The sequence below is a fragment of the Papio anubis genome, chromosome 1 (genome assembly GCF_008728515.1).
Source record: "Papio anubis isolate 15944 chromosome 1, Panubis1.0, whole genome shotgun sequence".
NCBI lineage: Eukaryota > Metazoa > Chordata > Mammalia > Primates > Cercopithecidae > Papio > Papio anubis.
Window position 1 is genome coordinate 159,158,150 of NC_044976.1, and position 13,333 is coordinate 159,171,482.

A 13,333-nucleotide genomic window follows, 5' to 3' on the forward strand; every position below is an offset into this window, starting at 1 on the left:
GGGTTTTAAAAGCTGAGAGGCTATCTAGGCTGCATGCAGTGGCTCAGACATGTAATCTCAGCCCTTTGGGAGACTGAGGCAGGTGGATTGCTTAAGCCCAGGAGTTTGAGACCATCCTGGGCAACATAGTGAGACCCCTTCTCTACAAAAAATAGCCAGGCATGGTGGTGCCCCTGTAGTCCCAGCTACTCATGGGGGTTGTGGCAGGAGGATCCCTTGAGCCTGGGAGGTGGAGGCTGCAGTGAGCTGTGATTGCACCCCTGCTCTCCAGCCTGGGCGACAGAGTGAGACCCTGTCTCAAAAACATAAAAATGAAAGCTGAAAGGCTATCTTGGGAGATGCAAAGCCACTTTCCAAAGGATGGAAAGAAGGGGAGAGAAACCAGGTCTCCTGATACCTCTTTCAGGTCCCAGACCTCGTGCCACCTTTGGAGACAGAGGGTCTGGCAAGAGATGCCGCTGCTGCAGAGGGAGGGTGGGGGCTGGTGACCCTGTGGTCTCTTCCAACCCCGAGACTGTAAGTTGACCCGCACCGTAGTCCACCCCCTCCCATTACCCACATACAGGGCCTGTAGCTATCACCTCAGCTTCCTGGACAAGTGGTGTGGCCCGAGACCTCCAGCCCTCCCTTCCCTAGGGCTTCTCACATTCCCACATATGGCAGTGTAACGCACCTGCACACAATGTTTGCTTGCATACATGTTCACAGTGCCAGTTCATGCATGTTTATACATTCAGAGATGGTGTTCATACACACACACAGCCTTTCTGGCATTCTCTGCCATGTCCCTGCACTGGCTGCTGTCACCCATCTCAGCTGGGCCTTAGAGATGGAAACAGGACCCCCTTCCCGGTGCTGCCAGCTAGCAGATGCCACGGTGCTGATGTCCTGCTCCATTACTGGGTTAATGGAGCCTCCTTCTGCCTCCAGCCTCCCACCGGTTGCCCACCTCCTCCTTTCCAGGGTGTGAGCATTGACTGGGCCTGGGAGGCAGTGAAGCCTGGCTGTGGTGCGGCTGTGTGCGGAGGGCGCGGGCCTGGCTTGGGTGGAGATGGGGCTGGAGGCAGGTGGCAGGCTCCTGGACGCACAGCAGGGGGCACCACTAGGTCTCCTCGCTGGGGCCGGGCTGTGGGGAGGAAGTGGGCTGAGGAGGAAGTGGGCTGGGGAGGAGGCGGTGGTCTCTCCAGCTACTTTCCTGCAGCTTGAGCCGGGGCACCTGCCACCCAGCCAGGGCTCCTGCTCCTGCCCCTGCTCCTGCCCCTGCCCGCGCCCCTGTCCCTCCTCCCCGCACTGGCAATGCCCCCTCCCCTTACACTCCCAGCCCATGCCACACACACACCCTACTACACACAACACATACCACACAGACACACACCCTACTACACACACACCACACAGACACACACCACACAGACACACACCACACAGATACACACCTCACAGACACACCACACACCCTACTACATGCCACACACGAACCACACACCCTACTACACACCACACACCCCACACAGACACCACACACACAACCTACTACATGCCATACACACCACAAAGACGCCACACTACACACACCACACATGCCACACAGACACACACACTACATAGACACACATCACACACACCACACACATCCTACTGCACGCCACACACACCACACACCACACTAATACCAAACCACACACACACCCTACTACACACCACACACACCCTAATACACACCAGACACCACACACACCGTGCTACGTGCCATACACACCACACACAGCACACACACACCACACACCCTACTACACGCCACACACACCAGACACACATACCACACACCCTACTACACATCACACAGACCATACACACACCACATACACAACCTACTACACACCACACACACCCTAATACACACCAGACACACCATACAGACACACCACACACAACCTACATGCCGCACACCCCACAAAGACACACACCACACTACACAGACACACACCATGCAGACACACATCACACAGACACACCACACACCCTACTACATGCCACACACACCACAAAGACACACACCACACAGACACACCACACACACCCTACTACCACACACACCCTACTACACACCACACAGATACCACACACACGCCGTGCTACATGCCATACACACCACACACACACCACACACACCACAGATACACACCACACACACCCTATTACACATGACACACATCACACAAACACACCACACACACCCTACTACACGCCACACACACCCTACTACACACCACGCAGACACCACACATACACCCTACTACACACACCACACACATTGCACACACCCTACTACACACCACACACATGCACACCACATGCATGCCCTACTACACACCACACATCCCGCATACCCTACTACACATCACACATACCATATGCACACACCACACACAACACACACTGCTACACACCACACACACACCCTACTACACATCACACACACCATACACACATACCACACAGTACTACACACCACACACACACCCTACTACACATCACACACACACACCACACACCCTATTACCCATCACACACACTGTACACACAACACACTACACACCACACACCACACACACACCACATACATCTCATACTCCCTACTCTCATCACACCCACACACCACACACACCCTATGACACACCATACACACACAACACACACACACCCTACTACACACCACACACACTACTAAACACCACACACCAGACACACACCACATAGATACACACCACACATACCCTACTACACGCCACACACCACACCACATAAACACCCTACTACACACCACACAGATACACACCACACATACCCTACCACAACCACACATACCACAGAGACACACACCACACACACACCCTACTACACACCACACACGCCTCACAGACATACACCACAAACACACCCTACTACACACCACACATACCACACATACACCCTACTACACGCCACATACACCACACACACACTACTAAACACCACACACACCACACAGACACACACACCACATACGCACTACACTATCACATGGATACGTACCACATATACCCTATTACACACCACACACACCACACGCACACTACTAAACACCACACATACCACACACATCCTACTACACACCACATACACCACACACACACACCATCATACCCTACTGCACACCACACAGACACTGTGCTACATGCCATACACACCACACACACACGACACCACGCACACACTATGACACCACACACACCACACACACATCACACAACGACACACACCCTACTACACACCCTACACACTACTAAACACCACACACCCCAGACACACACATCACATACACACTCTACTACACACCACACAGGTACACACCACACACACACCCTACTACACACCACACACACCACAGACATACACCACACACACACACTACTACATACCACATACACCACATGCACACACCACACATATACACCCTACTACACACTAGACACACCACACACAAACCACACACATACCTCACTACACACAACACACCACAACACATACACATATTACACACACCACAGACGCACTGACACACATCCCACACTAACTATACCCCCATACCACACATAGGTACACACCACACATATGCCACTACCCACCACTACCCACATACCCCGACACCCCACTAGACCCTCCACCCCAACCCACACCACCCCTACATCACACACACCTCTCACACTATATACACACACCCCACTGTCCCCCACACCCTAGCCCCCACATTACACACTATACATGCAGCACACACATCTTACGCACACACACCACCACATACACCGCTACCCACCACACACATGCACACACCACATATGCACACATCACACACACACCACCACACTCACGCACTCCTAGTAAAAGGCTAGTTTGCTTTCGTGCCAAACCTCTAACCCCGTCCCTTAGAGGGGTGGTGCTCGGCAGAGCTAGTGTGTTCAAACCTTGTAACATTTAATCAGAAAGAAAATGCATCAATTTGTAATGGTTTGTAGCTGAAATTGAAGATGTGCATCTGGCATGAAGGGTATCGGGACTGTGCTGGAAGGTGCTTTGTGTCTCACATGAGGCAGAGCTGCTCACACTGTGGCTGGAGGATCCATTGATTGTGTGGGTTCATCACTGCTAAGCCACAGAGAGCTCCCCTTTCCCCTGGTGAGCGCTCCCCCAGCTGGCAGTTGCCCACGCGCTCTGCAGAAAGCAGCACCTCTCTCGGGAGCACGACCCGGGCAGACCCCCACGGTCCCACCTGTCCTCCCTCACACTCAGAGCATGTGCACAACAGACCTCCTGGGGCCCACGGGTGCAGCCCCCCCCCCGGACACACACTTTCCATATCCTACACCAGGCAGCCCAGGGCTTGCTGGTCCCCAAACCTCCATCTGTCCACACTCAGTCACTCATTCGGGGTCCCCCACCCTTCCCAGCCTGCTCCCAAGCATCTTGACACCCAACCGGTGGAAGACCCTCTCCTCTGCCCCAGGACAGCTGCCTGTGGGTTTGGGAGATGTGGGGTGCTAGGGAGTGGGGAACCCTGGAGGCCCAAGATTCTGAGTCTCTGGTGAAGGAGGTGGGAAGGCAGCCTGTCGGGGGGCCAGAGGCAACCCCCTGGGCTGGGAGCAGCTGGGGCCCCCGCAGGCCTTCAGAGCTGGCCAGGCGGCTGGACTGTGACTCAGCAACTCCTCCGCCTTGGCTAGAGTGCGCCTCCCTGCAGTGTTAACTCCCTCTCCAGGGAGCCCGGCTCCAGCTCCTCTCCCAGGGGGATGGCGGACTCCTCTGTCCTGTTTCAAGTCGTGATCCTGGCCGGGGTGGCAGAGCAGAGGGTGTGCTGAGGGGCTTGGCCTGGCCAGGGCATCCCTCTGCCCCCTCACCACTGCTACCCCTGCACCCTACAAGAGTTAGCCAAGGATCAAATGGAGTCAGGGCTTGGCGGCGTGGCCTGAGGGACGACAAAGGCCTGGATTCCAGGAATTGACAACGCAGGCAGTTCCACTACCATTTAGCGGTGGTGTTTGTGTGATGGAGGTAAGCCACCTCCCTTTGGGGCCTCGGTTTGTTTTTGAAAAGGGGCTGTGGACTGTGTTGTCTGTAAGAGTCCCTCAGCCCTCACAGGCTGGGTTTTATTAATATTTGCCTGTGATTTAAGGGTATCCATGCCTGGGGTCTAGGTTCAGAGAGAAATAATCCGAGGCAGGTGTGAGATGCTGCAGGTTTACAGAGCCTTATTCAGGAACCTTCACCTTTGATCATGGAAGCCGTCCTTAAGGCAGGCAGGGCAGGGATGCTTAACCCTCACTTACACACAGCCGCACACGCACAGGGAGGCTAACAGGCCAGCCCAAGATTGGTGCAGGAAGGGCTCAATCCTCAGCCATTGGATTCTGAGGCGCCCATCAGGTGGCCTGGGATTGCTGATCTCAGCGTAGATGCGAGGGAAGGAAAATGAGTGTTGATGCAGCAGGAGAGATTGAAGTTAGACTCTAGAAGGACGTTCCAACTCTCAGGAACCCAGCAGTTGTTAGCTTCCCCAGGGCCAGTCAAGAACAGACTCTGCTTCTATGCGTGCGGAATGACAACCTTGCTCCAAAGTGGAGGTGTGCGTGGACTGACCAAGAAGGCTTATCAGGCCTCGGTACACAAGGAACTCAAAGAAATGGGTAATTTATTTTCAGAATGAGCTAGAAAATTAATTCATTAAAACTTTATCCTCAGCCTCCCAGGACCAAACGTTGGACTGAAGCATTGATGCAAAACATAAAGACATACATTTCTCCTTAAGTATTGATCTTTTTAGCCTGCGAGCTTCGGTGAGAAGTGTCTTGCTGGTTAACCTATTTCCATCTCATTACTTTGGCTTCTGCAAATACAATGCCAGGAAAGATTAAATACTGTAAGCTGTATCCAGTCAGATCTCCATTATCTGTATTAATCGAGGCCAGTACTGAGTGGGATAATCCACAGAAGTGCCTAGTCCCCAGATCATATTTAATTGGTTTGGGTTGGCAGTTGATGGTGAGTGTGTGTGTGTGTACATGCGTGCACACACACACACTTTTGGTGAGGGTGAGGATCGAACTTACCCATCTTTGATGTGGCATCAGGATCCCATTTTGGAGGCAGTCTCATTTGGGGGCACACGAAGGGATCCCAGAAGCCTGCTAGAGGAGAGAGCAGGGCTCTGGTCTCCTGACTTTTTGTAGGGAAGAAGAGAGGCAAGGTGAGAGCCCAGGTATTCTCTGAGGGTGAGGGGGGCAGGTCCTGGTGGCATTCTCCCTGCAGCATGCCTCCCACCTGGAGCAGGTTGGGTGATTCCTGGGTGAGCAACACAAACCCACTTGTTTGTTCTCTCTTTTGGCTGGGTGCAGTGGCTCACGCCTATAATCCCAGCACTTTGGGAGGTCAAGACAGCAAGATCGTATGAGGCCAGGAGTTCAAGACCAGCCTGGGCAACATAGTGGTACCCTGTCTCTACAAAAAATTTTAAAAAGTAGCCAGGCATGCTGGCGCACATGTGTGGTCCTAGCTCCTTGGGAGGCTGAGGTGGGAGGATTGCTTGGGCCCAGGAGTTTGAAGGCTGCAGTGAGCTATGATCACGCCCCTGTATTCCAGCCTGAGCAACAGAGTGAGACGCTGTCTCAAAAAAATAAAATAAAATAAATTAAAAAATACACAAACCCCCTCATTTGTTTTCTCCTCTGCAAGGCTGAGGACCCAGCTCCAGGGTTCTGAAGTACCAGAGGGTGGAAGAGACGGGCAGGTTTTCATGGGGTTCAAAATTTTAAAGATACAGAAAGACACCCAGTGAAATATTTTCTAGTTCCTCCTTTCCCAACTCCCCTCCCCAGAAGCAACTACAACTAATGTCATGAATTCCTTATGCACCTTTCCAGAGCTGTGCTGTGAATATAGAAGCATACAATCGTACATATACTTCTCCCTCACCCTTTTACGCAGGTACCATGCTCACTCCCCTTCATGCCGATTCTTTCACTATCTCCCTTGGAGATCATTCCCTGTTCGCCCACACAGAGTGAAGCTCTGGGGCATCTGGGCCTTCTGTGATACTCCCACATGGGCTGACCATGGGCAGAATGAAGACCCTCAAAGCAGAACATCCCAGAATTACTGAGAGTGTGAGTGTGAGTGTGCGAGGTTGTCTCACCCCACCTTCCTCCTCCAGCCTAGCTCCCCTTCCCTCCTACTCAACTTGATTGTCAATCAAGTCTCCCTTTAGTTTAGGTACAAGAACTGCGGCTGAGCTCTGAGCACATCTGGGCCCTTGGAGTTAAGGGAAAAAGAGCCTTCAGACATGTTGTTTCTGCTTGTAATAAGAGGGCTCATAATGGAGGGAGAGATGGCAGCCCCTTCCCCCTGACTCCCCATCCCGGTGTATCCCTAGGCTCTGTTGAGAGCATTCTTCTTGATACTCACCTGAAGTCCTGCTTTCTGCCCTGACAGCTCTCTACATGATAGAAAAAAAGGATAAGATAAAGGATAAGCCAACCAGGTTGTCACCTGCTCCCCAACTCCTCTCCTACCCCAGGCCAAATATGGCTGTTCTCCCTAGCAAAGGGGGCCAGAGGCAGTTAACTAGTACCCCGAGACCCCAGCGTGTTCTAGGGTCTGTGCAGGGACATGCATGCCAAGCATGGTTCCTCCTGGACCCATTGCTCCCAACCCTGGGGCCACTTGGAAAGGCCTGAGTGCTTGGGACTGACACCGTCACAGGGGCCAAGTGGCCATCCTGGGCAGACAGGACAGCGGCCAGTGGACCAGGGGGAGAAGGGAATTCCTGTGTGGATTCTGTTTAGTGGCCTTGCTTCTGGTCTACCCCTGTTTTTCCAGCATCATTTCCCACTATTGGAGACTCCCCCTTCCTGAGCTTTCCCTGAGGACTGGGCCCCCTACCTTGCTCCTGAGCAGGAGACCTGGCCTCAGTCAAATTTAGACCTGGATCTTTACTCTGACCAACTGTGTGACCTTGGGCAGGTCACTTACTACCTGTCTGAGCAGAATTTGCCTTTGAAATGATGGTGGTAATCGTGCCCTCCCCCCCGGTGGGTTAGATGAGAACATCTCTGTGCTCACCAAACAGAGCTATGGTGATTGAACCTGTTGTTGCCACCAGTGTCTTCCTGCCCGCTCTGCCCTGATGCCCTCCAGGTCCGCAGTGCCTTTGAGGCTTATTTTACTTCCAGCAACTGGGCTTGGACTTTGACCTCTCTGGCAAATCTTTCTTAATTACTTAGAACCTCATGTTTTCAAAGTGTGGTGCCCAGATCACCTGCATCAGAGGAAATGGGGGTGCTTGTTATAATGCAGATCCCTGGGCACATTCCAGTCCACTGAGTTTTCTGAGTTAGGCTCTGGGAGACAGGGTGCAATGGCAGAGGGTCTGCATTTTAACAAACTCCCCAGGGGGTCTTGATGCAGGCCAAACCTGAGCAACCCTTCCTCAGTCCCTTCCCTTGTATGTCTTCTCCCTTGATGGGGCCTCCCAGGCCCCTCCCTCTTCAGACCTTGACCTGTGGCCCAACAGGCTGGGAGCAGGCATCTCTCCCTACCCCCAGCCTCCCTCCCCGGACAGCTGCAGCCTTCACCTAATGGCGCCATTTCATGCTTTCCTGCTTGGGTGATTCTGACCAGGCAGAGGAGTTCACTCTGTCCTGGGAGCCCTGGCACCCTGATCCATTTATCATCCTCAAGTCTTCCAGCTGGCTGCTCTCCCCAGGACTGCAGCTCCCAGCCATGCAGGAGCCGGGGCAGCTGTGAGTCCCTGAGGATTTGGCTCTCCCTCACACCGTTCTCGCTGCCATTCCTCCCCAGCCACGGGAGCTCTGCCTCCTAGAGTGGGGGAAATAGTCCTGGAGGCGGAGGAGGCTGCTGGGCTGTGGAAGGAAGCACTGGACTGGGGGTCCAGGAACTTAGATTCTTCCTCCACCAAATGCCTGTGCGACCTTGGACAACTGGCTTCACTTCTCTGGGCCTTCAGGAGTCTCAGGTGGCATGTGGGGTATGAACGGGCTCTTGCTGTTTTCCTCCGTTTTTTTTTTTTTTTTTTTTCTCCTCTGACTCTAGAAGGGACAGCAGAGCCAGGCGATAAGGGGTCACATCAGAAGGAGAGTCTGCCAAGGGAATCTTGGTCTCTCAGCTACTGGAGTGTCTTCCAGGGAAAATGAAATGCAACCCAAGGGCAGCCTTGGAAAAATAAGCAGTGGTTCTCTACATGCTGGGCAGACTGTAGGCTGTGGGAAGGACATGTGGTCACTACCCATGCAGCATCTCATTTAATCCCAGCCTCACCTCGAGGGTTTAGGAATAAAAGCTGCGTTCCAATAGTTAAGAAGTCTGACACTCAGAGAGGTGAAAGAAACCACCTGAGGTGAAATGGCTCAGAAGGGGGTATGTCTGACTCTCTATGGTCCCAGGCCTGCTGCAAGAGGAGAGGAAGGGTGGGCAGTTCCCAGAGCTGTGTGCAATGCCCCCACTTCCCATGCCAGCTTTGGGGTCTCACTGTACACACACACACTCTCTCTCACACCAGGCCTTGGTTCCTTCCCAATCGATGCTTGGGTGTGTGTCCCTGGATATAGCCTGATGACAAATGAGTCTTAACATGGTTTGTGGAAAGAGCCCTGGGCCCAGAGCCAGCCTGTACTGCCGGGGGTACCCTGGGAAGGCCACTTCCCCACAGAATTCAGTGTCTTCTGTGAAATGACATAATGTGACCCAATCTCAAAGTCTGTCTTGCTTGATCATTTACAAGACCCACATATTTATTGAATGGGCAGATTACTTGAGGTCAGGAGTTCGAGACCAGCCTGGCCAACATGGTGAAACCCCATCTCTACGAAACTACAACAAATTAGTTGGGCATGGTGGTGGGTACCTGTAATCCAGCTACTTGGGAGACTGAGGCAGGAGAGTCGCTTGAAGCCGGGAGGCAGAGGTTGCAGTGAGCCAAGATTGTGCCACTGCACTCCAGCCTGGCAGACAGAGCGAGACTCGGTCTGAACAACAACAACAAATGAACAAAAAAAAAAATGCATAAACAAGTGAGTGTCCCAACAAAATTTTATTTACAAAAATTAGGTGTGGGACTGGATTTAGCACCTGGACCACTGGTGGCCAATGCCTGCACTAGAGTGACAACAGTGAGCAAGAAAAATGAGGTGGCTGCTTATACAGTCACAAGCTGCATGAGTACCATGGGGATGAGAATGGAGAGCCGGGAAAGCAGGTGGTTGGGGCCTTGATGCAGGGTAGGGGAGGAGGGAGCCATGGGTGTGGGGAGGAAGGCGTCCTTGGAAGTGCTGTTTGAGCTGAGAAAGATGTGTAGACTGTATTAGTCTGATCTTGCACTGCTATAAAGAAACAAGACTGGGTAATTTATAAAGAAAAGAGGTTTAATTGGCTCGAAGTTCCACAGGCTGTACAGGAAGCATGATGCTGGCATCTGCTTGCCTTCTGGAGAGGCCTCAGGAAGCTTACAATCATGGGAGAAGGTGAAGAGGGAGCCAGCCCTTCACATGGCCAGAGCAGGAAGAAGAGGCAGGGGAGCGGGGTTTGGGGGGCGCTACACACTTTTAAATGACCAGATCTCATGAGAACTCACTATCACTAGATCTGACCCTGTGATCCAATCACCTCTCACCAGGCCCCACCTCCAACATGAGGGATTACAATTTGACATGAGATTTGGGCAGGGACACAGATCCAAACTGTATCACAGGCTTTGGCTCCGTGAAGAGGGCACAGCATGTGCAAAGGCCCCGAGGAGGATAATACAGTGTATGAGGGGAAACAAGGAGTGTGGGCTGGTGTTAGCAACCCAGGGAGGGAAAGCCGAGGTGCTGCTGGATGGAGAGCATGAGGGGCTGTAGGCCATGCTAGGGCTTTTGGCCTGTCTCCCTCGGGTGGCTTTTCATTATGGCGACATGACCAGCTTTGCATTTTATGAAGATTGCCTTGGTGGCAAATATGGAACTGACTGGAGGTGAGCAAGAGGAGACTCAGGAGATCAGGCGGCTATGTTGGGGGCTGATTGACCTGTGGGCCTGGAGCTCAGAAGTGGTTTGACTCTGACAGAAGAGGATGGCACTGATGCCAGGGTGCGGAAGGAACCACACAGGGAGACACCATAGCTGAGGAGGGAAGGACCTCAAGAGCAAGCCTGAGGCAACAGAAGGAGGAGTAGTCACAGTTATGACGAAAGCAGGCAGTGGCCAGCTGGTGACCACAGCTCAGGGGTCCAGCTCAAGGAAAATGAAAATGTGCCCTGGGTTTAGTGACCTTGTGGTCCTCATCCATGACTTTACAAAGAACTACTTCAGCAGAGGGATGGGGCAGAAGCCACAACGGAGGGGCTGGCGAGTGAGGTGAACGTGAAGAAAGGGGGACCATGTGTGCGTGTGTGTGTGTGCACACGTGTGTATGTGTGTGTGCATATGTGTATGTGTGTGCAAGTGTGGTCACAAAGGGAAGGGAAGAACAAGGTAGCAGGTGAGGCTCATTTTTGGTGGGTAATGTGATAAACTGGACTGATCCAGCCTCAGCCAAGGGAAGGGGGAAGTGTCAGGAACAAGAAACGGTGGGGATGGAAAAGACTTCCTGAGAAGTCAGGAGGGCTCCTGCGCAGGAGTGGGAACTGGCTTAACCAGAGGAAAAGCCCTCAACTGAGAAGGGGTCAGGAGGAAAGGTCTGTGGTTTGACCCGAGGTTGGGACATTTTGAGAGATTTCTCACTTCTATTTTTCCTTAAAATAACAGCAAAGAGAGAGGAGGGGTGTGAAGGAGCCACAGGCCTGCGGAGACTGGAGGAGGAGGCAAAGCTGGTGGGGAGGCGTTTCCCGCAGTTTCTGTGCAATGCAGAGGGCCTGGGTGATCCTGAGGGCTGATGGGACACGGGCTGCCCTCGTATTGTAGGGGGATCTCACCAGGGGGCTCAACAGTCGGGGGTAGCCATGGAGAAGGAGAAAGCTGTCAGTGGGATTTCTCCAGGGCTGGCACCTTGCCAGGCGAGTACCACAAAAATGCCAAGGGAGTGTAGGGAATTGGGAAGAAGTTGTAGGCACCACGGACCACGGTGGGAAAAGAAGACTAGAGGGGTGATGGTGTCCCGGGGAGGTCAGGGAGATTTCTCCAGAAACAGCATTCTAGGCTGAGGGAGAGTAAGTACCGAGGCTGGGGGATGGGGGTCTGTTTGGTGGGTTTGTGGCTGGTGGCAAGAGGCCAGCATGGTAGGAACTGAGTGACTGACAGCAGGGACAGGAAATGCCTGTGGGAGCCAGCCAGGGGCCAGGCAAGGCAGAGATCTTACTCTAAATGTGACAAGAAGCCACAGGAGGGTTTAAAATAGATCAGTCTGGCTGCAGTGTGGAGATCAGGCCGAGTGGAGGGGAGTGGAAGCTTCCAGATAGGAGGCTACTGTGGTACTCCAGGTAGAGGGTGGAAAGTGGCCAGGTTTGGAAAGCATTGTGGGTTGTTGATGAATTTGCAGACACCTGGGATGTGGGGGGTGACCCCACATGGATGGGAGGATGGCCCCAAGGCTTCTGGTCCCAGCACCTGGTGCCATGTACTGGGTGCATAATTGAGAGGTGGGCCCTGAATCCACCCCATCCACTCTCTGGGCCCACTGGCCATGCCTGCCTTTGACCAAGAGGCTCCTTCTCAGGCATCTTCTATTCCCTTGCTGTCTGGGCAGCTATAGCTTCCTGGTTGTGTTGGAGTCTGGAAAAGCCTCCAATCTGCTGCTTCATGGATTCCCCACATTCCCTCTCTGCAGCTCTAAGTCATTTTCCTCTAGTGGATTCCCCGGGAACACTGTCTGTCTGTCATAAGAGCTCAGGGATGATAAGACATTTGTTATTGGTTGTTTTCAACCCTTTCTCCCCTTTCCTCTGGAGTTATGCTCCATCCTAGTCTTTTTACTCACTACAGCCAAAGTGAAACTTTCAAAATATACATTTGTACATGTTACCCCTGCCCCCACCCTTAAAGGCCTCCCACAGCTTCTCATTCCTCTTTGGGAAAGACAAAACTCCTTGATGCAGCCTATGGTGCCCCTGATCCTGCCCTGCCCGGCCTGCCAACCTCACCCTGAACCATCCTCCATCCACTCCAGCTGCCCTGGCCTTCTCTCAGGCTTTGGACTCACCACACTGCATCCCACCTCTGGGCCTTTGCACAGGCTGTGCTCTCTGCCTAGGCCGCCCTTGCATCTCCTCTTTACCTGGATAAATACTCACCCTTCAGGTCTCAGTTCACTCATC

The 13,333-nt window shown here is 53.0% G+C and overlaps 1 protein-coding gene across 5 annotated transcripts in view; it reads left to right on the plus strand.

Annotated features, from left to right (window-relative positions):
• The window catches only part of SYT2 (synaptotagmin 2), a 119,708-nt gene that overhangs the window by 84,132 nt on the left and 22,243 nt on the right, over positions 1-13,333 (plus strand). The window contains exon 1 of one of the 5 annotated variants that reach the window (XM_009189846.3): positions 4,853-5,085. The exons of the other annotated variants lie outside the window; for them this stretch is intronic. The gene's annotated coding sequence lies outside the window, so the exon portion shown is untranslated. Of the gene's footprint in view, positions 1-4,852; positions 5,086-13,333 lie in introns of those variants that run through there. 5 annotated transcript variants of the gene reach the window in all.